Source organism: Capsicum annuum, chromosome 1, assembly GCF_002878395.1.
Source record: "Capsicum annuum cultivar UCD-10X-F1 chromosome 1, UCD10Xv1.1, whole genome shotgun sequence".
Classification (NCBI taxonomy): domain Eukaryota; kingdom Viridiplantae; phylum Streptophyta; class Magnoliopsida; order Solanales; family Solanaceae; genus Capsicum; species Capsicum annuum.
In genome coordinates this window covers 222,685,231-222,711,065 of record NC_061111.1, presented here as the reverse complement: position 1 = coordinate 222,711,065, position 25,835 = coordinate 222,685,231, and the positions used below count along the sequence as shown (strand labels likewise).

The 25,835-nt window shown below is 34.4% G+C and overlaps 1 pseudogene; it reads left to right on the top strand.

The window, feature by feature from the left end:
* The window catches only part of LOC124898828, a 51,224-nt pseudogene that overhangs the window by 7,089 nt on the left and 18,300 nt on the right, over positions 1-25,835 (top strand).

Sequence of the window (25,835 nt, the reverse complement as noted above, 5' to 3'; positions counted from 1 at the left end):
GTAGGCTTTTAAACTTTTAAGGAAAAACTGTTCTGTGAGAGAGGTTCTCTTAACTTACATAAACCATGCAAGCTACATGGAGTCCAACGTATCATCCTCCTAAGGAAGAATCTTTACTTTGGGGAGAGGTGTCAAACTCTTGCCAAGGAATATAACCCCAGCTTAAGTGATCACAACTCTGGCCACTATGGGAATTTAATATCAACCCTATGGTGGCATGTAGTTTTAGGGCATGAAACCTTGGAATCATACCCAACTTGGTGCTAAATACTACTCCCTTTAATTTGCTACACTCATCTCATTGGAAATCCACTTTAAAACTCGCATAAGGGTTTATTATGAAACCAGTTATGCATTTATCTATATCAATCTATAAATGAAGCTATTTTGCTTTCTAAAATCTTTAATAAATTTGTAAAGTGGATTCCAAAACTAATCTGAGGATCAAAATATCAAATCTTTATTATAAATCTGATATAATCAGCTCATAAGATTCTTAAAGAATTATTTTTCTCAAAATCTCAACATATAAACTTAGCACTTAAAACCCATGTATCAAACTCATGTCAAAATATCATAATAATCATGCTTGGTAATGAAAACAATAATACTTCATCTTAAAATCTAGAAATTACTGTAATAAGCATGAAAATATGAAAATAAGCATGCAATTCAACTTATAATTCACTTGAAATCATCTTGTAAATGGCAACATTGGGTATGAAACCTAATTTCAAATTCATGGGAAATCATATAAAATCATATAACTTTGAAATTTAAATAAGTTTTAGGCACAAAAAAAAAAGAAGAACCTTTTTCATAAACCCCAAATACCTTGTTGGATGATTAGATGAAGAAACCTTGAATTTTGGATTCCTACTAAGTTCTTGATGATGGATTCTTGATTAACTTAGGAATCCTCAATTTTAACCTTTCTTAGAGAATTTGGATTTCTTGGAGAAGGAGCTTTGGAGCTTTAGGATTTTTCTTTTGAATAGAATGATGAATAATGAGCTCCAAGTTCTTTGAGAATGAAAAATCTTGTGTTTTGGATAGATTGGGAGCTTGGAAAAAGTCCAAAATAACCTTATTGAACTCCTAAATGAAGCTGGAAAAATGTAACTGGGGTCCCAATTTAATGGGCCACCATGACGTGCCACTATCGCGGTGGCTCACTGGAATTTGACTATTGGGAAATTTGGGGCCTCCACGATACAGAGCTATCGCATTGTCCCACTGGATTTTAACAATTAGGACCTGGAACTTCAATGTGATGCATCACCATTGTGGTACCTTATAGCAATGCCATTTTGGCCTTCGGCGTGACACGCCACTATAGTGTTGGACTACTGAAAATTGAAAAATGATAAAATGAACCTCTCCGCGATGCGCCAATATCATGGAGGTCCAGTGAAAAATGACAATTATGAATATAACTATCTCCGCGATGCGGTGATTTCCCAGGTGGCACACTATCAACTTAAAAACGTCTTAACTCCTTCACCGAGTGTCGGAATTGGGCGAATTTTGTATCGATAGAAAGCTTATTCAATTTCTGACACAATCAAAAGTGTAAACCTAAAGAATTTCACATGAATTAAATATTCTTCAGTTTGGAATATATCCCTTAACATTCTAAGGATGAATTTAAGCTAACAAGAGTATGGGGTATTACAATATCTCCCCCTTGGGAACATTCATCCTCGAATATGGCTAATTAAGCTGAAAATATTGAGGGATCTAAAGCTATAAGATATCATGCACAACTGATATAAACTGAATGTCTGAATCTCAAACATAATGAGCTACTGAACTAATCTATAAGTGCATGAATTCTCATGAAAATAACTGTATAGCTGAATCTAAGAATGGGAAAAAACTGAATAAAGGAAAACTATTACCTTCGGCTAAATCTGAGTTTGTGGAGAAGAGATAAGGATACCTGGTACGCATGTCTGCTTCTGCTTCCCAAGTAGCGCCCTCAATGAAATGATTTTGCCATAGAACTTTGACCAAGGGAACTGCTTTGTTCCTTAGTCTATGGATCTGATGATCAAGAATCTCTACTGGGACTTCTTCATACGAAAGGCTATTCCGAATATCTGTATTTTCTAGATGACCTACAACAGTTGAATCGTCCATGCACTTCTTCAAAAAGGACACATGGAATACTGGATGAAGTAAGGATAAATCTGCTGGTAGCTCAAGCTCGTACACCACATTTCCAACATGACTCAAAATAATGAAGGGACCTGCGTAACGAGGACTAAGCTTCCCATTCTTACCAAATCTCTTCACCCCTTTCAAGGGTGAAACTTTTAAATACACAAGATCATTAACATCAAACTCAAGATCTTTTCTTCTTACGTCTGCATAGGATTTCTGATGACTCTGGGTTACTTTTAATCTCTCTATAATCAATTGAACTTTCTACATAACTTCAAACACCATGTCTGGCCCAATCAAAGCGGCCTCACCCACTTCGAACCAACCAACCGGTGATCTACATCTTCTCCCATAGAGAGCCTCAAATAGAGCCATCTGAATGTTAGCATGATAATTATGATTATAGGCAAACTCAATCAATGGTAAATGCTCATCCTAACTACCTTTGAAATAAGGAACACAAGCTCTCAACATATCTTCTAAGGTCTGGATGGTCCTCTCTACCTGACCATTTGTCTACTAATGAAAAGCTAAACTAAGATGAACTTGGGTACCAAGACTCTTCTGAAAAGCTCTCTAGAACTGAGAGGTAAAATGAGCACCCCTATCTGATATGATAGATAAAGGAACTCTATGCAATCTAACCATCTCTCGTACATACAACATAGCATAATCTTTATCTTTATAGTATGTGTGAACTAGCAAGAAATATGCTAACTTAGTCAATATGTCTACAACAACCCAAATCAAATCATGATGATGACGCAAATGGGGTAAACCAGTCACAAAATTCATATTCACCTCTTCCCGCTTCCAAGTGGGGATACCAAACTCTTTTAATATACCACCAGGTCTTTGGTGCTCTATCTTAACCTATTGACAAGTTCCACACTTGGCTATAAACTCTACTATATCTCTCTTCATACCACTCCACCAATAGATTTTTCGTAAGTCATGTTACATCTTGGTAGCACCTAGATGAATAGAATAACATGCACTATGCGCTTCCTCCATGATCCGGTGCCTCAAATCATCAACACAAGGCACACACAATCTACTTAGGTATCTGAACACGCCATCTTCCCTTGGGAGTAAACCTCTACCTTTTGGTCCTTAACCGACTCTTTTAGTCTGACGAAACTAGGATCCATGTCTTGCTTCTCCTTCACTTTCGAAACTAGGAAAGATTTGGAACTACTCTGAACCCAAACATTCCCCTCAGTTAAGTCAACCAACCTAACACCCAATCTATCCAAACGGTGAAATTCTCGAGCCAACTCTTTCTTAACATTTTCCACATGAGAAACACTACCTATAGACAATCTACTAAGGGCGCCTGCCACTACATTGGCTTTGCACGGATGATACAACACACTCATATCATAATCCTTCAATAACTCTAACCACTTTCTCTGACAGAGATTCAACTCCCTATGAGTAAACACGTACTGTAATATTTTGTGATCCGTGAATACATCAACGTGCACACCATACAAGTAGTGCCTCCAGATTTTCAAAGCAAACACCACAGCAGCTAATTTAAGATCATGGGTTGGGTAATTCTTTTCATGTGGCTTAAGTTGTTTAGAGGCATAGGCTATGGCCTTACCTCTCTGCATTAAGACACAACCCAAACCAACTCTGGAGGCTTCACAATACACCACAAAACTAGCCGTACCATCAGGTAATGCTAGGACTGGGCTGAAGTGAGTTGAGTCTTCAACTCTTGAAAACTCTTCTCGCAGGAATCTGACCATTGGAACTTAACTTTCTTTTAGCTCAATCTAGACATAGGAGACATGGTATACGATAAACCCTCAATGAAACATTTGTAATAACCAGCTAAACCTAAGAAACTCTTAATGTCTGATGGAGAGATAGGTCTAGGCCAATTTCTTATGGCTTTTGTCTTTTAGGGATCCACTTTAATGCCATCAGTAGAAATAATATGATCGAGAAAGGCTACTAATCTTGGCCAAAATTCACACTTGCTTAATTTGGCGAACAATTTATGATCTCTAAGAGTTTGCAACAAATTCTAAGATGGTCTGCATGATCATCCTCACTACGAGAGTAGACAAGAATATCATCGATAAAGACTATGACAAATATGTCCAAATACTGTTTGAACACTTTGTTCATCAAGTCCATGAAGGTTACTGGGGCATTGGTTAGTCTGAAGGACATGACTAGAAACTTAAAATGACCATAATGGGTCCTGAAGGTTGTCTTTGGAATATCGTATTCCCTTACTTTAATCTTATAATAGCTGGATCTAAGGTCTATCTTTGAGAAATAATTGCCACCTTAGAGTTGGTCAAATAAGTCATCAATTCTAGGAAGAGGATATTTGTTTTTAACAGTAACTTTATTCAACTAGCAATAGTCAATGCACATACGCAAAGAACCATCTTGGTTTTGTATGAATAGGATGAGAGCGCCCCATAGAGAAATACTAGGCCTTATGAAACCTTTATCTAGTAGATCTTTGAGTTTCTCTTTTAACTCCTTAAGCTCAACAGGAGCCATACAATAAGGAGGGATAGAAAGAGGCTGAATATTGGGAAAAAGGTCGATTCTGAATTCTATATCTTTATTAGGAGGTACCCCTGGGAGATATTCGGAAAAAAACATCAGGAAACTCATTAACTACACTAACTGACTGAATTGTTGGATTCTCATACTTAGTGTCCTTAACTCAAATGAGATAATAGATACATCCTTTGAAAATCAACTTTTTGGCTTTAAGATAAGATATGAAATGGCTTTTTGGAGACATTAAATTACCGGACTACTTAAAGACTGGATCATCTGGGAACTAAAACTTCACCATACGGGTACGATAATCTATAGAGGCAAAACAGGAATAAAGCTATTCCATACCAAGAATGAGATCAAAGTCAACCATGTCCATCTCTATTAAGTCTGCTAAAATAACTTTATAGAGGACAGTGATAGGACACTTTTTATAAATCTATTTTGCTATAAGACTACGCTCCTTAGCCTAGAAAAGAAAAATACTATTTCCCTGATACATATTACTGTGCAGCAGATGATTTAATTGCCCTTATTCCTCTACCATCTTTTTCTTGGCATCAAGCCAACCATTATTCCTTGTATCAACTAACTCACCTACTGGAGTAGAAACCAAGAAAAGCTCAAGGATTTTTTCAAAACTTATCTCAAAATTTACTGCAACTAATGGGGTCACATAAGAGAAAACTTGACCCAGGGTCTAACAACACATAAACATCAAGATGAAAGACACAAAGCATACCCGTAACCATATATAGTGAATCTTTCTACTCCTGGAAGGATGGTAAAGCAAAGAATCGTTTCTGGCGTTGGCCGTCATCGGTAGTGGATGATACATCCTGAGGAGGAACTAGGTGACCTAAAGGAGTTGGTGCACTAGCAGCCTGATTCTGGGGACAAACATCTCTATTTTTCTTGCTTAGCATGCAAGCAATATTTAAATCCATGACCCGGCTTACCATAACAAAACAACCCTTCTGTCCAGCCAAGCACTCCCTGGATGATCCTACCATACTTAGCACAAGAGGATAACGAGGTCTCCCACTTACACTATTCTGAGATATGGACATAGAAGACTTACCCTACTACTCTTGTATTCCTCTAAGAGTGGGAGCACTAGCAGAAGATGGTACTAGCATGGATGAATAATTCTGAAACTGCAAACGATTTCTTCCTCCAAATCTATTCTGCCCATAATCAAACTGCCCTGTTCTGGCCTTCTTATATCCCCTCTCACTTCCCTTCAACTTCTCTACCTCAATCTGCTAAGCATGCATTGTCAATCTATCAATATCTATGTCTCCAAAAAGCATGGCAGTCCTACACTCTTTGACCACCAATTTATACACTCTAATCATGAACTTACTCATGCTTGACCTAGTGTCAGCCATCTTATTAGGGGTATACTTAGACAATTGGTTAAACTTAAGGCAATACTCATTCACTGTCATTGAGCCCTGCCTCAGGTTCATAATTTCTTCTATCTTAGCTTCCCTCATCTCACGTGGGAAGAACTTATCTAGAAACACATCCTGGAATATTTTCCAAGTCATGGGAGCTACGTTGTCCCCGCTACTCTTCTTCCATATCACTACCTAGTTATATGCAATATCCTTCAGCCTATAGGATGCTAATTACATACTCTCCTCTTTAGAAATATACATAATTTGGGTGATTTTCTTTACCTCATCAAGATAAAATTATGGGTCCTCACCTGCCTTCGACCCAAAGAACTCTGCCAGGTTTATCCTCATAAAATCTCAAATTCTAGCTACGACTAAGTCCATATACTATTGAGGTGGAACTGCATCTTGACTGTTGCCCTGAATATTTTTAGTCACAGCTCTGGCTAGCGCCTGAAAGACAGCTCAAAACTCTACATGTGATATATTCTCATTCAAAGGATCAGCGGGCTGAGGTAGCTGGTTATCATTTCTGCGGGCATTAGCTCGACGAGGAGGCATTTTCAACTGTCACTTGAAAGCACGAGTTAAAATTAGATAGAAATACTGTAAGCACAATAAATGATGAAGAGATGATTTCCTAAGAATGTTCCGTAGCCTCTTGTTCATAAATGTGGCTCGCTTAAGACCCATGACCAAGATTCTATATAACGCGGCTTGTCTAACTCCTCAGGACTCTAAAAACCTTAGGCTCTGATACTAAGTTTGTAATTCCTAGAAATCTTATCCCGAGACGTCACACAGTTCTCAAGACTACGAATAGCCTTAAGCTAATCCTATCTGCATACTATTGAGCATAAATCATATAATAATGAAAATATAGACATAAAAGTCATACTGAATGCGGAAACTGTCTAAAATATCTTAGAATAATCTTAACATAATATCTAAAACACCAAAATCAAATAATATGCATCAAAACTAGTAGTCTGACAAGCCTCTACTACTAATTCTAAAGAGTCACTTGGAAAAAACCCCAGCTAACTCAAATTATCTGAAAGGAAGTGCTAAATCTCATCAAATGATAAACTACAAAATTTGAATGAGTAAGTCCTCTAACTATGAGGACTCACCAACTGTCAAATGTAGATGAAGATGCTCGAACTCTCACGCTGCTGACACTGAGCACCTGAACCTACATTATGAGATAATGTAGCACATAGACATAGATGTGGATTAGTACTTTGAGGATGTAGTGCATATATAGGGGTGATATACATAAGTAAAACATCATCTCATAATCATCATTTATAAAATAATGCATGCTAAATGTAAATAACTCACATAACCTAGAATATCTGAAATACTGAAATATGTAGCAATAAGAAGCAAACCCTACTTTATAAATCTTATGAGCCATAACATTTAGTTCTAAAAGTTATACTTGTATTCTTCCTTTAAATAATTCTGTCTAAGTATGGAATGACTCGCTACTGAATCTTAAATCTAAAATCTAAAATCTAAAAGCTGAAATCTGTAGCTATTATCTTTTCTGTAAGGTATAATCTAAGTAAAACTTATGAGCCTTTACACTTAGTTTTCTAAAAGCTTTTCTGTTCTTCTTTTACTATTAAGGAGAATACTTTATCTTAAAATTATTGTTGTTAGGCTGTTAAACTTTTAGGGAAATCTATTCTGGAAAGGAGGTTCTCTTAACCGACATAAACCATGCAAGCTACATGGAATCCAACATCTCGTCCTCCTAAGGAAGAAACCTCACTTTGGAGAGAGGTTTCATACTCTTGCCAGGGAGTATAACCTCAGTTTAAGTGATCACAACTCTACCCACTATGAGTAATTAATCTCAATCCTACGGTGGTATGTAATTTTAAGGCATGAGACCTTGGAATTATACCCAGCTCGGTGCTAAATACTACTCCTTTTAATTTGTTATGCTCATTTCATTGGAAATCTACTTTAAAACTTGCATAAGGGTTTATTATGAAACCAGTTATTCATTTATCTGAATCAATATGTAAATGAAGCTATTTTGCTTTCTGAAATTTGTAATAAATCTGTAAAGTAGATTCCAAAACTAATCTGAGGATCAAAAGATCAAAACTTTATTGTAAATCTGATATAATCAGCTTATAAGATGCTTAAAGCATCATTTTCTCAAAATCTCAATCTATAAACTTAGGGTTTAAAACTCATGTATCAAACTCATGTCAAAATATCATAATAATCATGCTTGATGATGAAAACAATAATAATTCATCTTAAAATCTGGAAATTACTACAATAAGCATGAAAATATGAAAATAAACATGCAATTCAACTTATAATTCACTTGAAATCTCATAATCTTGTAAATGGCAACATTGGGTATGAACTCTAATTTTAAATTCATTGGAAATCATATAAAATCATATAACTTTGAAATTTAAACAAGTTTTGGGCACAAGAATACAAGATCTTTGTAAATAAACTCCACAAACCTTGTTGGGTGATTAGATGAAGAAACCTTGAATTTTGGATTCCTACTGAGTTCTTGATGTTGGGTTCTTAATTACCTTGTCTTGGGAATCCTCAATTTTAAGCTTTCTTGGAGAATCTATGGAGAATTTGGATTTCTTGGAGAAGGAGCTTTGGAGCTTTAGGATTTTTCTTTTAAAGACAATGTTGAATAATGAGGACCAAGTGTTTGAGCTTGGAAAAAGTCCAAAATACCTTCTTTGAACTCCTAAATGAAGATGGAAAAACGTAACTAGGGTCCCGATTTAATGAGCCACCACGATGCGCCACTATCGCGGTGGCTTAGTGGAATTTTATGATTGGAAAATTGGGGGCCTCCATGACGGGGAGCTATCACGTTGTCCTACTAGATTTTGACAATTGGGACCTGTAACTTCAACGCAATGCGCCACCATTGTGGTGCCTTATAGGAATGCCATTTTGGCCTTCAGCGCGATGCTCTACTATAGCTTTGGACTACTGGAAATTGACAAATGGGAAACTAGACCTCTCCGTAATGTGCCAATATCATGGAGGTCCACTGGAAAATGACAATTATGAATTTGACCATCTCCACGACGTGGTGACTGCCCATATGGCACACTGTCAACTTAAAAACGTCTTAACTCCTTCACCGAGTGTCAGAATTGGCCGAATTTGGTATCGATGGAAAGATTATTCAATTCCCACATAATTTAAATTCTAAATCTAAAGAATTCCTCACGAATTAAATATTCTTCAGTTTGGAAGCTATCCCTTAACATTCTTAGGACGAATTTAAGTTAAGAAAAGTACGGGGTATTACAAGTAATCAGATTAGTAACTCAGTTCAATTTTAGGTTTTCTTGATCATAGCGTATAGTTATCAGTTATTCAGTTATCAGTATTCAATACCTTAGTTTACAAAATATTTTAGAATTATGTTATATGTTTGGTCTTGCATTCTCAAATAATACAGTTTTCACGAATTCAAGCTCAGTTATCTCCTATTACACAGTCAGTTCTTACCTCATATGTATAATACTCTACAGTTTTCGTCCTATTATTCAGACTAAGTGCTAATTCAATCTTACATGCCCAGTATTCAACTATCAGACATTCAGATAATCAGATAAGTTAGTATGTTTATGCACTCGTGCTCAGCACCCATGTGAATATTTTTAGTAGTCTTAGGTGATGTGTTATACTAAGGTGGAGAGTATAGTTGACAGAGTATTCAAGCTACACTACAACATTTTGGTCCTAAGGCCACACTAAATCTGGACAACACTTGTAAACTGTTGCCTAAAATAGTTTTGGACACACTTTTAAAATATAGCCTTATGTTTTAGCTTTAAGCTACAATAATTTAGGCAAGACTTGTAAAACATGCTCTTTAATGTTATAGACTACATTTTATGAGTGTTGCGATATCATTATATAATTGGCAACGCTTTTTACAAATATAGTTACACTTTTAAAATATTGCAATTTTTATTATTTTTAAACAACAATTCATAAGCGTTGTCTTATAACTTTTTATAAAATTTAACATTCCCTCCCATATTTTTAACACTAAAATTATATTCCCTCTAATATATTTTATTCCCTCCCATTTTTAATTATTCAAAAAATAATAATCTCAAGACATTGAGGCAAAATGTTTCCCACGGTTTATATCATCGGTGAATTAGAAAAATTGGAAAATTGAAGCAGTAATTACTTTTATCACTTCCACGAAATCTCATCCGTCATCAGTTCTGCAAAATCTATGAGGCAATTTCCTCCGAGAGGATTGTATATACTCATTTTTGCAAGTTCTCTCTTCACTGAATTAGAGAAATTAGGATATTTTTATCACTTTCGCAAAATCTCATCTGTGCATCACTTTTGCAAAATCGAAGTGGCGATTTCCTCCGAGAGGATTGTATACACGTTTTTGTAAGTTCTCTCCTTAGTCAAGTGATTTTTCATTGTTAATTTTAGATACTGCCTAGTTGCATGGTTGTTAGCAAATCTTAATAGATGTATTAATGATTAGTGTTAAGAATCATCAATGAAGGCTTTGAAAGAGTTACTAGGAATACTTTTAGTTTTTAATTTATTTTTGGCATTTGATATTATGTGTTCTACGCTTGTTAAAGTTGTAACTTGTTAAGCTGGTGGGGATTGTTTTTGAGATGATACTTTTCTTCTTTTGCTGAGTTTAAAGTTTATTTGATAAGATGGGGTAATCCTATATGAATTGAAGAAGATGGAAAATCTTACAATAATTCACAACTCTATAGGAAGATGTTCTTTGATTAGATTAGTTAGTTAAAATATCTTGTTCAAGATGTAACTTTTGAAACTAGGTGCCATCATATACAAGATAACAAAGTATGATCAATGGTAGGACCCAGTTTTGTTTTCTGATATGCAGTTAAGTAGATCTGATTTTGGTTCGCAAGTTTCTGCATCTTAATGTCAATCGTCATAAAAATTCTTTTTATGCTTTAAAAGTTATGATCTGATTTAGTGGGTAACTGATCTCTTAATTGAATGATGTCGCCATTGAGAAATTTGGACCCTCATAACTATACCTAAAAAATATTTTGCAATTATTTGACCATCATAGCTGAGTATGAGCTACTATAGGGGAGAGCATAAGTTGTCTTTGCGGTGAGCTTAAAGCTTTTAACAGGAATTTTAAATAATGTAATGTGATTAAATATGATGTCTTATGCAAGATATTCAAAGCCAAGAACTACCTGGAGAGTGTTGTAATACATGCCAAGATCTCACATTGATACCATTGTTCTCAAACAAAAGGTTCTATCACTAACTACAGGGGGTTTCTACCTGAAGTAGCATGAAGGAGTATGTATTGTTTGTCGCAATACATAGTGGCTGTCCCTACAGGGGGTTCTATCACAATGGTTGTTTCTGTTTATAATTGTCCTATTAATTAGTGATTTATTTTTGTTTGTAGTTCCAGTTGTGCATTGCTTATCAATCTTAGTACTACTACTAAATCTAGTGTGACAAATCTTTTTTCTTTTTTTATTTGCTTAGATAATATCGAATTTAGATATTCTTCAACCATTCGTTACATTATAAATATAGTGTCTGTTCCCAGGAATTAGATATAGAGATTCTTGTACGATCTCATGATCGTAAACATTACAAAGAAAGATTAATTGATGCACACATGGAACTTCAAGCAACCAAAGAATGTCCAGATTGGGCTTGATCCCAAAGTGTGTTGTAGTAGTGAAAAATCATTACTGAAACAATGTAATTGTTGTACATGAAAATCATGGAAAGTTGAGTAAACTTTAGCACATAGTACAATTTATTTATGTGCTAACTAGCCTGACAAAAATCAATTGTTTGGCTCTGTAGTGTTGCTTATTCGCATCCATGTGCATATTGATATACATATATTCTTATTTGTATAATTGTACTATGCATTCCCCTTGGCTAATGTGTAAGAAAGTTTTTACAAATCGACTAAGCATTAGAAGTTATTTAAGATATATATCGTGTTTTATCGCTCTTTATATGACTGACAGCCAGAATAGCTTCTCCTTAATCTACACCGATGAAAACAAGAAAACACCAAAACAAAAAATTGCCATAATCCTTTTTATCTTTATGAAAGAATTCAACCCCTACTAAGAAGGAAAGAACCCAGACAATCTTGACATATTTTGCATAACTGATTGAAACGAGAAACCATGGCTCATTTAATTTGTAATGTACTATTCATAGCAGCAGCACCATAAGTAAGGGTTCCATGGTTTTGTCCGGATCCTATGCTTCTTCCAAAAATTTAGATGGTGAAGCGTTGGTTACCCATATTTTTTATGAAGTTAAATTTAGATAGAATGATGCGTCAACTTTTTCTATTTATTTATTTGATACTGGCTAGCTAGGCTTTCACCTAATGTAGAGATGAAGGATTAGGAAGACGCCTACCATGTATATGGATAAAATCAAAGGTACATCGGAGGGGGCCTAGCCGCCTAGTCGTTAGGCATGTATACTAAGAATGCCATTATCCAAAATGTCTGCATTTTCACCAAATTGTAAAGACGGGAGGAAAAACATATCGTATGTTACTTGGAGTGAACTAGGTTAAAGTTGTATAGGGAAGAGCGTGTCCTAACTGGTGCTTCATCCTATGGGTAGCTGCCCATAAAATAAGAATTGCTAAATGGAGTTCAAAAACTGATCAGACTTGTTACTTGCAACCATTTCTTATTTTGCTTGCCCCTTGCAGTATATGGAAAAAACTACTAGTTTGTCAAGGGGTTAGTAGAGACAACAAAGGCTGGCAGGAGGAGCTGCAACGAGCTTAATTATATAGCAAAAGAAGTAGCATGGGATCAGCGTGGCAGTATATAAAACTACTCTGGCTGCTGCAGATTTGAGGTATAGTAGTTTCTAGGTAGGACTAGTTTAAGGTAGGTAACTGGTGCATGTTGAACAGTGTGTTGCCCAGACTTAGATCATTTTTCTTAATCTTTTACCCTTAATAAGATGTACAGTTTATCCTATTAGTAAAGAAAAGTTGGGTGTACGAAGAAAGTCCCAAAATTATGTGGCTTACTTGAAGATGTTATTCCACATAGTATCTCGTTAGATAACCACCACATTGATAGCCTTGAACAAAGCAAATTAAGGAAATCATTTATTTATTACAATATCATTGGTATTAGTCCATAAGCTGATGATTAGATGACTCACAATATGATTCAAGCTCCGTTACTGAGAATGCTTATTTAGCATGAGATCTTTAATATAACCTGTAGGACTAGTATTGATCTGTACTATTTCATGCATATGACATAATTTCTTATTCACCTGTTGTTGGTGTATTAATTCTATTGCCACCGGTAGGACTAGGAGCTTGAATCTGTTAGGAACAAAGTACGTTTTGAAATGTGACTAGAAGTCTAAAACAAAAACCATAAAGCAATATCATCAGATGAAAAAAAATCTCAATATTGACAGTTTCAACTATAGCAATTAAGTCGAATAAATCCCTTGATCTATATGTATGCAATTCAACTTGAACTAATTTCCAGTAACTCAATAAACAATACATGAATAAATGCTTGAACATGATGTAGAAATGAAGCATACTCTTAAGAATGTTAAGCATATCCATTTTTCCTCTAAAGAAAGGAGTAGATAAGCTCTTAAGTTCCTTATGATTTTGATTCTCATTGTTGTTACTGTCTGTAAGACCACAGTGGTAATATAATGGACTTCTTTCATCTTGCTTCATGTTCTTTCTATCTATCTATGTCTTTCTGGTTATTTAAACTTAGGTTCCATTGGATTTTGGGCTCAAATCCATTTTTAAGTAGGATCAATACAAAATAACAAACACGACCATCATTTTGACAAAGAAGAATGGTTCCCTAGATAATGTTAATGGTGCTAAACGCTTGTTTTTTCTGGTTAGTTTTCTTTGCTAGACATGTTTTAACTATAGCTTATCATTTATTAAGATTGCGAGACATATGTTTATTTTAACAATGCTCGTTTGAAATTCTGCCATTGCTTAACAGGATAATTTAATTTTGAGACCATTAAGTGTAAGTTCTCGGCTCATTCGCATCAAGTTTTATGGCTCCTTCGATAAGCCACTTGGGCGGTATCTTCTGGATGATTTTTTTGGTCAGGTAGCAATCCTCCTTTATCCCAAACTTCAAAATACATGATATTCCAATATCGAAAACAATTCCATGCTAGTTTGTATTATACTTCGTAATGTCAGATGTCTTTCTATGAATACTGCAAGGAGCCAGCTGAGGCTCATGTCATCTGTTATACACACCAGCAGGCGAATCTTACCATAAATGTTAGACGTCTTCCCTTGGTGAATTCTCTTCCTGGTGAACGGGATAAAAAGATTTGGATGTGGCATCGATGCCTTAAGTGTGCACAAATAGGAGGAGTTCCACCAGCGACTCGCAGAGTAATAATGTCAGATGCTGCTTGGGGACTCTTATTTGGGAGATTCTTGGAACTTAATTTTTCAAATCATTCAACTGCTAATCGTGTTGATAACTGTGGTCATTCTCTGCAAAGAGACTACCTTCGATACTATGGGTCCGTACTGCATGATATTCCTTAAGAATTAGGTTAGAATCTGCCAAAGTTCAAAATCACTGTGATATTCAGTCATTGCTACACCATCTTTATTTAGTGACTAAAAGACTTTGCTTTTGCAGGTGTGGAAGTATGGTTGCATTCTTTTGCTATTCTCCTATTGATCTGTCAGTTCGTCTGCCCCTATTAGCTCTTGAATATAGTGGCTACAGAGAACAGGAGTGGTTAAGGAAAGAAGCAGGTGAGGTGATAGAAATTCTAAACTCTTTTGTTCCAATCTTGATATGATCCATTCTAAGTTTTTGCAGTGTTTTTTATTTCATTTTAGGTCACTAGAACGTCAGACGTTTTTTAGGAAAAAGGTCGGATTCTTTAACCTAAGCCTAAAAACATTATACTGGAGTCTATAGTTGGTTTGATAGGACACTTCTTTTAGCTATCTAAAGAAATTATAAATTTTGTACAAGTCGATTGAAAGTTATTAAGTTGTTTATTGTATTTGAGTTCCTTAAAGAGCAGAGACTCGTTAAGTTTTGAGTTTGGTCTAACCAAATTAGTCTTATAACTTTGGTGTGCTCAACCTGAATCTAATCCATAAATATGAGCGGAACCCTCTACTTCAAGTGTTAGTTACTAACATAACAAGTCACTGTGCTAACAACATCCAAAAATCTAGTCTTGGTCAGCTTGGCTTTGTAAGGCTCTTATGTTTTATCAGCTGCTATGTGCTCAATTAAAGAGCTCAATTGAAAGGGTTAATGACATTATTGTTGTATCTCTATAGGTGCTCAGATAATAGTAACTAAAAATGCCATGTCTCTTTTGTTCTTTTATCTTGTCACTGTACCTCTCTCTCTCTCTTTCTCTATCTATATATATATATATGGATATATTATGGAGGAGGCGAATTAGGGTAGAAGGTTGGTTTAAGTTAGGATATTGTATGTTGTGGTGTATACTTGGAGTATATTGCTCCTAGTATTATTGAATATGTTAGTTTCAATTGTATCTTGTTCTAGTACTATTTCGTATCTTATCCTAGATTGCTTTATATTGAGCCGGGGGTCTATCGGAAATAGCCTCTCTATCTCACATTGAGGTAGTGGTATGGACTGCATACACTTACGCTTCCCAAACCCCACTTGGTGGGAATTTACTGGGTATGTTGTTGTTTAACATAATTTTACTTCTAATTGTTTGTTTCATTTTGAATGTATAGGATCAATGCAGGGGATCAAATTTGAATGGTGAGCGCCACAACTCAACTTGATCTAGATTGAAATGAATGATGAATTTTTAAAATATTTTGATATACTTTTATATACATTTGGTTTTGTGTGAAACTTGGTACAAATTTTAATTATGTTGTTTTCTATTTAGTATGTAAAAGACATGTTTTTCTGAAGTCAAATCTATGCACTTCAATTATTTATTACTTAATTGGTGCGTGAGATTTTATATATATATGTGTGTGTGTGTGTGTGTGTGTGTTTATGTAATGTGCTTAGTGATGTATACATTTTGATCAAAATAATTATTTTTCAATTAGAAATATGTACTAACATTTTATATGCCTAATGCCATTTCTATAAAATGTGGCTTGAACTATTAAATTTTAGGCAATATTACTACCCTTCAGAAGTATGGCTTAAACATGCTTACACTTTATAAGTGTTGTCATAGAGGATGTATAAAAGGTTACGATTTTGAAGTATGGCTGGTAATAAAGAAAAGGCTACGTTTTTTAAGTGTTGTTATAGAGGTGCTACAAAAGGCTACGCTTGTGAAGCATGCCCGAACAAAGACAACATTTGTAAGTGTAGCTTTATCAAATAAAAGCGTTGCCAATGACAAGCTGCAAAGCATGGCCTTTATACCTTAATCGCCACGTTTTTTAAATATAGCTGATATGACAGCACTTGAAAAGTGTGGCCTTTGATCAAAGGCTACGCCTCTTTAGGCTACCCCCAAAAAGTGTTGCCTAAAGTCTGAAAGTGTAGCCTCTGATCAAAGACCACATTTTCTGCTATTTTAGGCCATACTTTACAAGAGTGACAATAGGACTAAAATGTTGTAGTAAAGGGATATGTCTAAGCTTGAAAAGTTGTAGTTGCAATGCATAAGGCTTAGTCACTTCATCTTAGATGATGTTTCGTAGGCCTCGACTCATATTACAAAATTTTAGCCAGGATGTGATTTTCTTATTCAGCTGTTTTATTTAGCTATGCCAAGACTCCTTGCTCCCTAAAGCCACTGAAACTCTATAGAAAGAGTGTCAAAGAAAGGCTCCAGTCGAATAAAAGTTTTCAGCATAAGTTAGTTCGTAAAACTAGCAATTCAGGTCATCAGTTAGGCGGACAAATATTTGTATGGTTGGGTTTCCCATCTTTCCATCCAGTCGTACTATCCGAAGTCTCATGATGTAACTATTCCAAGATCGAGCAACCATGTGGTTGCGCATTCAGCTCAATTCAGGTGTCATGCCTCAGTTTCAGATCCCCGATATGTAGTCATGATTCAGTTCGTAGGTGTCCTGTGCATTTTCTCAGTTTTCCTCAGTATCTCAGTCAAGTGACATAATGTCCCAAAGGGGAGATACACTATAATCCCCCAAGCTTTCATGCCTAAACCTTTCATCTTTTCTTCACGTAACGAATCCAGTTTGGAGTAGTGGATACTCATAGGTGGACCCTCAAGTTCCAATCTCAGCCGTAATCCATGTATTCAAAGGCTCAGTTCAGTTCATGATATTCAGTTCATGTATCACATTTCAGGCTCAGTTATGTTGTCATGTTCCCGTTCATGCATGATTAGTAAATGATCTCAAGTTCATCAATATTCTCGGCTTAAGGTAACAGTCTTCCTTAGATTGGCTTAGTTCTATGTTCAGTTATAGTTATAAACTTTGTATCCATTATCATTGCATATTCAGTAATGCATTCACGAATCAGTTCAGTCATGCACTCATACATCAGATATGCATGTCCAGTTTGAAAAACTCAGCTTATTAGTAGTTTTAGTCAGGCGTTATATGCATCAGATATGCATGCTCAGTGTATAAGCTCAGTTTATCAGTATTCTCAGCTTAATCAGTCTCATTAGAGGATGAACGTTCCAAAGGGGGAGAATTGTAAGGCCCTGCAAAATTCTAAGCTTAACTCAGTCCGTTAAAGCTTGAAAAGTGGTCCCAGACTTAGAAAGGTTAACTAGGTATTTATACTTAGATATATTTTAGCCTTCGTAAGTTGGCGATCTTATTTCATGACCCTTATGACCTTAAAACATCAATTTTTAGGTTGATTCATGATCAGGAATGTCATTAGGTCACTTCGGGTGAGTTTCAAATTTTTTGGACCTCGTTTGAATCATGTTCAGGTGACCAAAACAGTGGATTGATGCGATCTCGATGCGTCGCATCGCATCGCCCATCGTATCGATAGATAATTTTCCTCCATCTTTCAGTGCAATTCCAATGAACCAATGCGAACTCGACGCGACGCGATGCGGCGTATCGGTCTGAGCGTCACTGGGCACGGTTTTTGCTCTTTTAATTTCGCGTCCAAAGGGGTAAATGGGTTTTTATCCCACTTCTATTTAGCCCCAAAAACATGAAATTTAGTCATTCTTAGGGTTAAAACACTCATTCTCTCTAAAATCCTCTCAAGAACAAACACAAGGGAATCTACTTTCAAGGCTTTATCTTCAAGAACACTCCATCAGTCTTCATTAATTCAAGTACCAAGGTACGTCAAGTGTTCATCCAAGGGTCCCTTCCACTCTTGGAGTCCAAAAAACTCTTTTAAACTTTAAGTAAATTAATTTCATGATTTCCATGATTTGGATTCATGGGTATTCATGATTATAATGTTGATTGGGTTTCTATTCCATGATTAAGTGCAAGATTTATGTAAAAACAGTTATTATGTATGTAGTACCATGTGAATTCATGTTAAAGCCTTGAAATTGTGATGCTCATGTGTTGATTAGTACTATGTGCATACAAAATGTCTTCCAAGTGTTTGATGAGTTGTTCGTGTGAATTAAATAGTGAGATTATATCATGTTAGCATGTATACTAGTTCATGCCATTCAAGTGTTTGATAAAATGTCTCTATAGATGCATTATGAACAAGTGTGCACTTCTATGCTATGCAAGGTCATGTGATGCTTTACTTTTCATGCTATCGAGTCCTGGGTATTTAAAACCCGATAATTTAGCTGTTTACCTAAAGCCAGTGTCAGTTACAGAATAATCTCAGTAATGTTGTGATCAGTAGTACTCTTAGTCAGTTATAGAACTCAAGAAAAACTCAGTAGACCCAGTATCAGTCCAGTCAAGTTCAATATTCAGTTCAGACCCTAGTAAATTCAGTCAGTTAACAGAATTCAGTAGTATTCCGTCAGTCAACGGAACTCAGTGAACTCAGTTCAGTTCAGTCAGTTAACACGAACAGTAACAGTCTAGTCCAGTCTAGTACAGTTTAAAAATCAGTTTAGTATCTTTCAGTTGGGAGTAGGATTTAGCACCGAGCGAGTGCAGGGATGACGGCTTCCCTGTCAGAGAGGCAGGGTTGTTAGTAGCAGTCCCTGTACTCCAGAACTACATAGCCAACGCAGGATGAGGAGTCACCCGTCAGACTAGGCTTGACAACCTTCCAAGGGTCACCCATTAGATTAGGCTTGACTCCGTCTAGGTGTCACCCGTCAGTTAGGCTTGGCATCCTGGTTTTTCAGTGTTAGTACCCGTGCCACGGTATTAGCATCCTTCCAACTGGGGTCACAGGTTAGAACCCTATCAGCTCAGATTTGGGGCATGTCGGTTAGATGATTACCTCTCATAGTCTTAATTTCTGTTTCAATCTCAGTATAGAACCAGGACTATCAGATGCAGTCACTCAGCTCAGTACAGAATTCAGACCAGTTCTTCAGAATCAGGACTGTCAGATACAGTCACTCAGTGATCAAATACATAGTATCAGTAAACTCAGATATCAGTAAATTAGTAATTCAGAACTCAATATCTAGTGTTATCATGATCTCAGTTATAGTTTAAGTATTCATGCATGTACTCTCATTTAGTTATACTCATGTCATTCCGTCAGTATTGTTCATGCATATGAACCCATGCATCTCAACCTATCTCACTTAGCATGCCAGTACATTCAAAGTACTGACGCATATCTTTCTTTTGCGCTATAATGTCTTATATCATAGGTTCAGATGCACGAGCTCCCGATGATACTTAGCAGCCTGATCTATCAGCAACAGACTTAGTCGTGAGTCCTCATAGTTCGAGGACAGACTTATTATTTCAGTATTTTAATACTCAATTTATTTCAGTAGTCGGAGTTAGTTGGGGACTTGTCCTATCAACTCCTTGTTCAGATTGTAGAGGCTTTTCAGACTAGAGTATTTCAGACAGATGTATCAGTATTTACTTTCAGTTTGAATCTTATGTCAAGTTTCCACGTAATTTTTGTATAATTACAGTATTATTATTTAGGTATTGCAGCAGGTAGCAGTCATGGGCTAGCTTGTGGTCCCTCGAGATTATGAGCACCGTGTAGCGTCCGGGATACAGACTCGGGGAGTTACATAACTAATATCTATATTTATATTAATATATCTATCTATACTACCTTAAAAGCATGGACTCCAAAATTGTAAAGTGAAATTACTAAAATACCCTTTCTACTAATTTTTAGTTTAATACATAAGTAAATGAATAAATTAAGTAAAAATAACATAAATCTCAACTTTATTAGAATTATTTACACTCTCTCCCAATTCCTTAATTACTTTACTCTCTTTCCCGATTCATATACATAACAAGGCCGACATATAAATAGAAACTTCTGTATATGATAGAGAAACTTTTGTATATGACAAGTCCGGCATATACATAATAAGACCAATTCATATACATAACAAGTATGACAAGGCCGATATATACATAATAAGGCCGACATATGCATAACAAAGCCAATTCAAATATATAACAAGGCCGATATATACATAGAAAGTTATGTATATGCATTTTTAGAGAAAAATGGGATTTTTGTAATATATTTGGAGTGATGGATTTTTTTGTAATAAGTGAAACTTAAGTTGTGCGTTTATTTAATTTTTAGATAAATTAATTAATAACAACCCTTCAAAGGGATGTAAATGTTTCAGATTGTTCTTAATAAGCTTATTTTTTCCGTCACCCAAACGAAGAGAACGTTGCTCCATCTAGAAATTATCATAGTTTACTTTCACTGTCTCTTGTTTGTAAGTTCACTCATGTTTACGTCTATAGAAACCATTCATCCACAGATGAATAATGCTTTTCCCTTCATTGTGTTAATTTAAAACTCAAGACAACAATCCAAAAATTAATGAATAAAATATTTGAGGAGAAACACAGAAAGTAAGATCTTTATATAGAAAAGTGCACAAGAATGATAACAATTACTCCCTCCGTTTCATATTAGTTGACCCCTATGGATTTGACACACTCATTAAAAAAATATTAAGTAGTTGTTTATTTTACCAAATTAACCTTATTAATTATGCTTTGAAAATATAAATTTAAGTAAATACACTTTGTTTAGTCATTTAATGTTAAGAGTAGTATTGAAAGAACATAATAAAATCCTCTTGCTTTTATCAAAGAGACAACTAAATTGAAACAAATATTTTTAAAGAGGAGGTCAACTAAAACGAAATAGATGAGGTCCTATCATATCTTTATATATTTAAAAGGTAATGCTAACTTGATATATTAATAAATCGAAATAGAGCAAATAAGCTGTTATAAAACTAATAAAAACAAAGAAGAAAATTTGTTTAAAAGGATATACTAACTACAATTAGAGACAGTAAATTAAGACTTCTTAATCGATTTAATTCTTATATAGTTTACAGTTTTAAATAGTTTTATCATATTTTGAATATACTCTATTTCCTTTTATAGATCGATTTTGTCATGAGCTAGGGGTCTATGAGAAACAGTTTCTCTACCTCGCCTCTGAGGTAGTGATATGAACTTATGAACACTTACCTTTTCCAAACCCCATTTTGTGAGAGTACATGAGTATGTTGTTGGTGTTGTGAACATAAATAAAACATAATATCCATATCATATAATGTATTCTCGACCAAGATTCTCATTTCTAATCTCCATAACTGTCCAATGCAAAATTCAATACCCAAATCGATTAGTGAAACACTGTTGTATACTATCCCGATTAAATATACAACAAGAGAAAAAGATAAGGAAAGACATTATTGTTTGAACTGAGTAAAAAAGCGTAGTACTGAAAATAATGTCAACCAATGCAAAATTCAATACCCATCTAAGTGGCAGTTGCACATATTAATGAAATTTTGGTTAATTATGTCCCATTCTCTGTGGTGGGTGTACATGTGTTTATAATGTGCGAATATGGTTAGACACCCACAATATTTCTTTTATATTTACTTTTGCCTAGCTGAAAAATTCCTGTCATTATCTTGAGTACAAATCATTACTATATAAAAATGTATTGACTATAATAGATTTACAAAGTGATTCTTTATTACTTATAGTTTGACTCTCTTTCAATCCATAAGTTTTTTAGATCATCCAAATTACTATAGCAAAAATTGCATAAACATCTTTTTTCTTCCTTCTTCGTTAACTATGAACTGTTTCATATGATTTCCTTTTTATATTTATTTAGAGCATGAAATTTTTTAAGTTTGAGTGCCCTATTTATTTTGTATGTTCTAACCTGAGAAAAGATTGTGTCAAAAGACATCCCCTTTACCATATAAACTAAATTAATTAGAGTCATAAATTGATCATAAGTCAAATTAAAGATTCTCTTAAGTACTTTCAATTTTATACATCTACAATTTTATTATATGAAAATAATAAGTGAAAAAGTTGGTATTGAAACAGTTTAATGTGTTAAAAGGTATGAATAGAAAATGAAGTGTTTTCTTGAAAAGACATCAACGGGTTGTGATTTTTCTAAAAATACACAACGCCTATTTGTACTACTCTTTGTTGGCTGTAAATTAGAGGAATAGCCTCGTTTTTTTTGTGTTAAATATTCTCAACTTCTTGTGCATATTTTCATGAAAACAAAAATATAGGTTTTATTTGATTTACTGCCGTCTTTGTGTTCGATCAAATCATTGACTTTTGAGATATCGCTATTTCAGTGATTATAGGTATATTTGTTTTATCTTAGGAGAAAGTAATCCTAAAACTCAGGTATAGACGTATAGTAAGGGGATTAAAATCTTTAAGGACACACAATAAATTTTATACTCTCATATATTTTAGTTAATATTTTTGTTTTTGTTTTTCTAGTTTTGTTTTTCTGATTTACGGTTTAGAACACAGAATACAAAGAGACCCTTTGTCATCCATCTTGTCATCTAACTATATCGGTTTTTTGGAAACATTTATAGAAGGTCAAACACATCGATAGTCCCCTCAACTAGGCACGACTTTTTATTTTGACACCTAAAGTAGACGTTATTCATTTTAAACACCTAAAATAGTCATAAAGTGTATCACTTTAGCACCCTTCAGTGATATGGTAAAGTGAGTGTATGATAATATATCTGATGTGATGGTAGATAAATTCAAGATACTTATTTTGTATGCACTTAGAAATATAAAAGTAGCAGATATAAGAAAAATAATATTAGAAAAAGCTTTTGGTAAATATTAAATACCATATACACCCAAGACGGAGAAGAGCTAACAGCCATGGAGGAGTTATATAAGATATTTACTACCTATAAAAGAATAACAAAAGGAACTTTATTTTATATAAAATGTTATACTGCACCAGCAGAGATATTGTATGATGAGATAAAACCAGTGATACAAGTTGTAAAGATAGGACTGACAAGAGACATGATTATACCGGAAGATATATCGCGACAACCGGAGATACCAAGAATAGAGATACCAGATTTTTACGCAAATAAAAGACTTATTGGACTAGCTACAATCATACAAGAACTAGCAAATAACTACTCTAACGGAAATCCAATATGGAGCTACTATTCAAGAGACCACCAAATGATATATTCAAATTCGAAAGAACTAAGACAAGCAGATATGGAAGATGTAAGACAGTGGATATTGACACTACTCAACCCAGAAAAACAATCTACCGCACGAGCAATAAAAAAGGGATTTATTTCAGAAGGACTACTAACGAGATACTGTAAGATAATTGGACATAAATATCCAGACCACCAATGTTCAAGGTGCAATGGAGAAGATAATATTATTCCAGAGGTACATCTAGAATAAAGAAGATAAAATGACAGCTGGAAGGATAAAGATACAGAGCAATAATGGAGCAGATACAGAGCAATAATAGAGCAAATAATGGAGCAGATACGACAAAAATCAACGGAGACAAGATACTGTACATTAATTAATTTGTTAGACTTTTACATAGAAAAAAAAAATGTAAGCCATTATTATTGACTTTTTTCTTTCTTAGTTTTAGAAATTGTATGTAAGGCTTTACTTTACGTAACTAACTTAGAATTTTTAGGAAAAGTAGATGGGGATAGGCCCCACTTCTTTAATTTTCATTACTCTTTAGACAAAAACAGAGATGTAAATTTGTAAGTTCGTTCTATAAATACAAAGGACGAAGGTATTGCGGAAAGCAGGCCGCAAGCCACAAGCCTTCTTTTGAAAACAAATCTCTCTCCATTCCACAAACAAAAAAATTTACTCAGTTAATTAGAAAAATATACTCCAATGGAAAAAGCTATGGAACAACAGGAACAACAAAACTCAGAAACATCAAAGCTACCGGAACAGGTATATCTATTTATAATTATGAATAGCTAATTTCATAATTCCCAACAATCATGATATGATAAAATAATTCATATTAGTTACTTTATAGTAGAATTATTCGAAGAATAATATGTTAAGAAGTTTATTAACAAAGAGGAAACGGAGAAATATCCCTAAGGACTATGCCATCCTAAAGGTGAAACCATTGAGGCAAGAAGCCGTGGCGGGGAGTAACCAGAGTAGAGGCGCTGTTTAAGGGAAAAAGTATCCGGATTACCATGTTAATAGTGACGGAAGAACATATTATTTAAGAATACTCTAGTATATAGTAAGCCAATATGACCATATTTTGTTGTGTATGTGATTGAAGGGAATATTTTGAAAAAAGCAAATTTATGAAAAATGAATGATAATATATCTGATGTGATGGTAGATAAATTCAAGATACTTATTTTGTATGCACTTAGAAATATAAAAGTAGCAGATATAAGAAAAATAATATTAGAAAAAGCTTTTGGTGAAAATTATACGTCTAGAATAAGCTATATACCACAAATACCTAACTACTCTTATAAATACTTAAGGTAATAAGTTACATAAAATTCTAGAAAAAAGATAAAAAAAAAAAAAAACTTTTGTAGTTACTAGAAAAAATAAAAAAACAAAAAACACATGGAAAACAAAGATATAAAATTTCTTAATAAAAATATGCAAAAACTACTAAGACTAAAACAAACAGCTACAAAACAATTTTAAAAAATAGATCATTTAGATTATCTTAAAATTTTAATATTATATATACTTAAAAACATAGAAATTATAGATATTAAGAAAATGATATTAGAAAAAGTAATAGACTACGAAATTGAAACTATAAATTACTTAGAACAGTTATACGAAGAAATTTACCCAGAAGGATATTATTCAGATTAAGATATGTTAGAATATATTAGACAAACTAGAGAAAATCAAGAAAATCTAAATAATGAAATTAATTATAGAAACCGAATTAGACAAATAATGAAAGACCTAAAAGAAAAATTAGTATGGATAGAATTTTAATATTATATATACTTAAAAACATAGAAATTATAGATATTAAGAAAATGATATTAGAAAAAGTAATAGACTACGAAATTGAAACTATAAATTACTTATCTTATATAACTCCTCCATGGCTGTTAGCTCTTCTCCGTCTTGGGTGTATATGGTATTTAATAATCCATAGTCAAAACAAGTTTTGACTAGGCTTGGGTTAGTTTTGGGTAGTGCTATCAGTTTGTTGTATCCTTGTAATTTTTGGGTTATATAATTGGTGTTTGGTT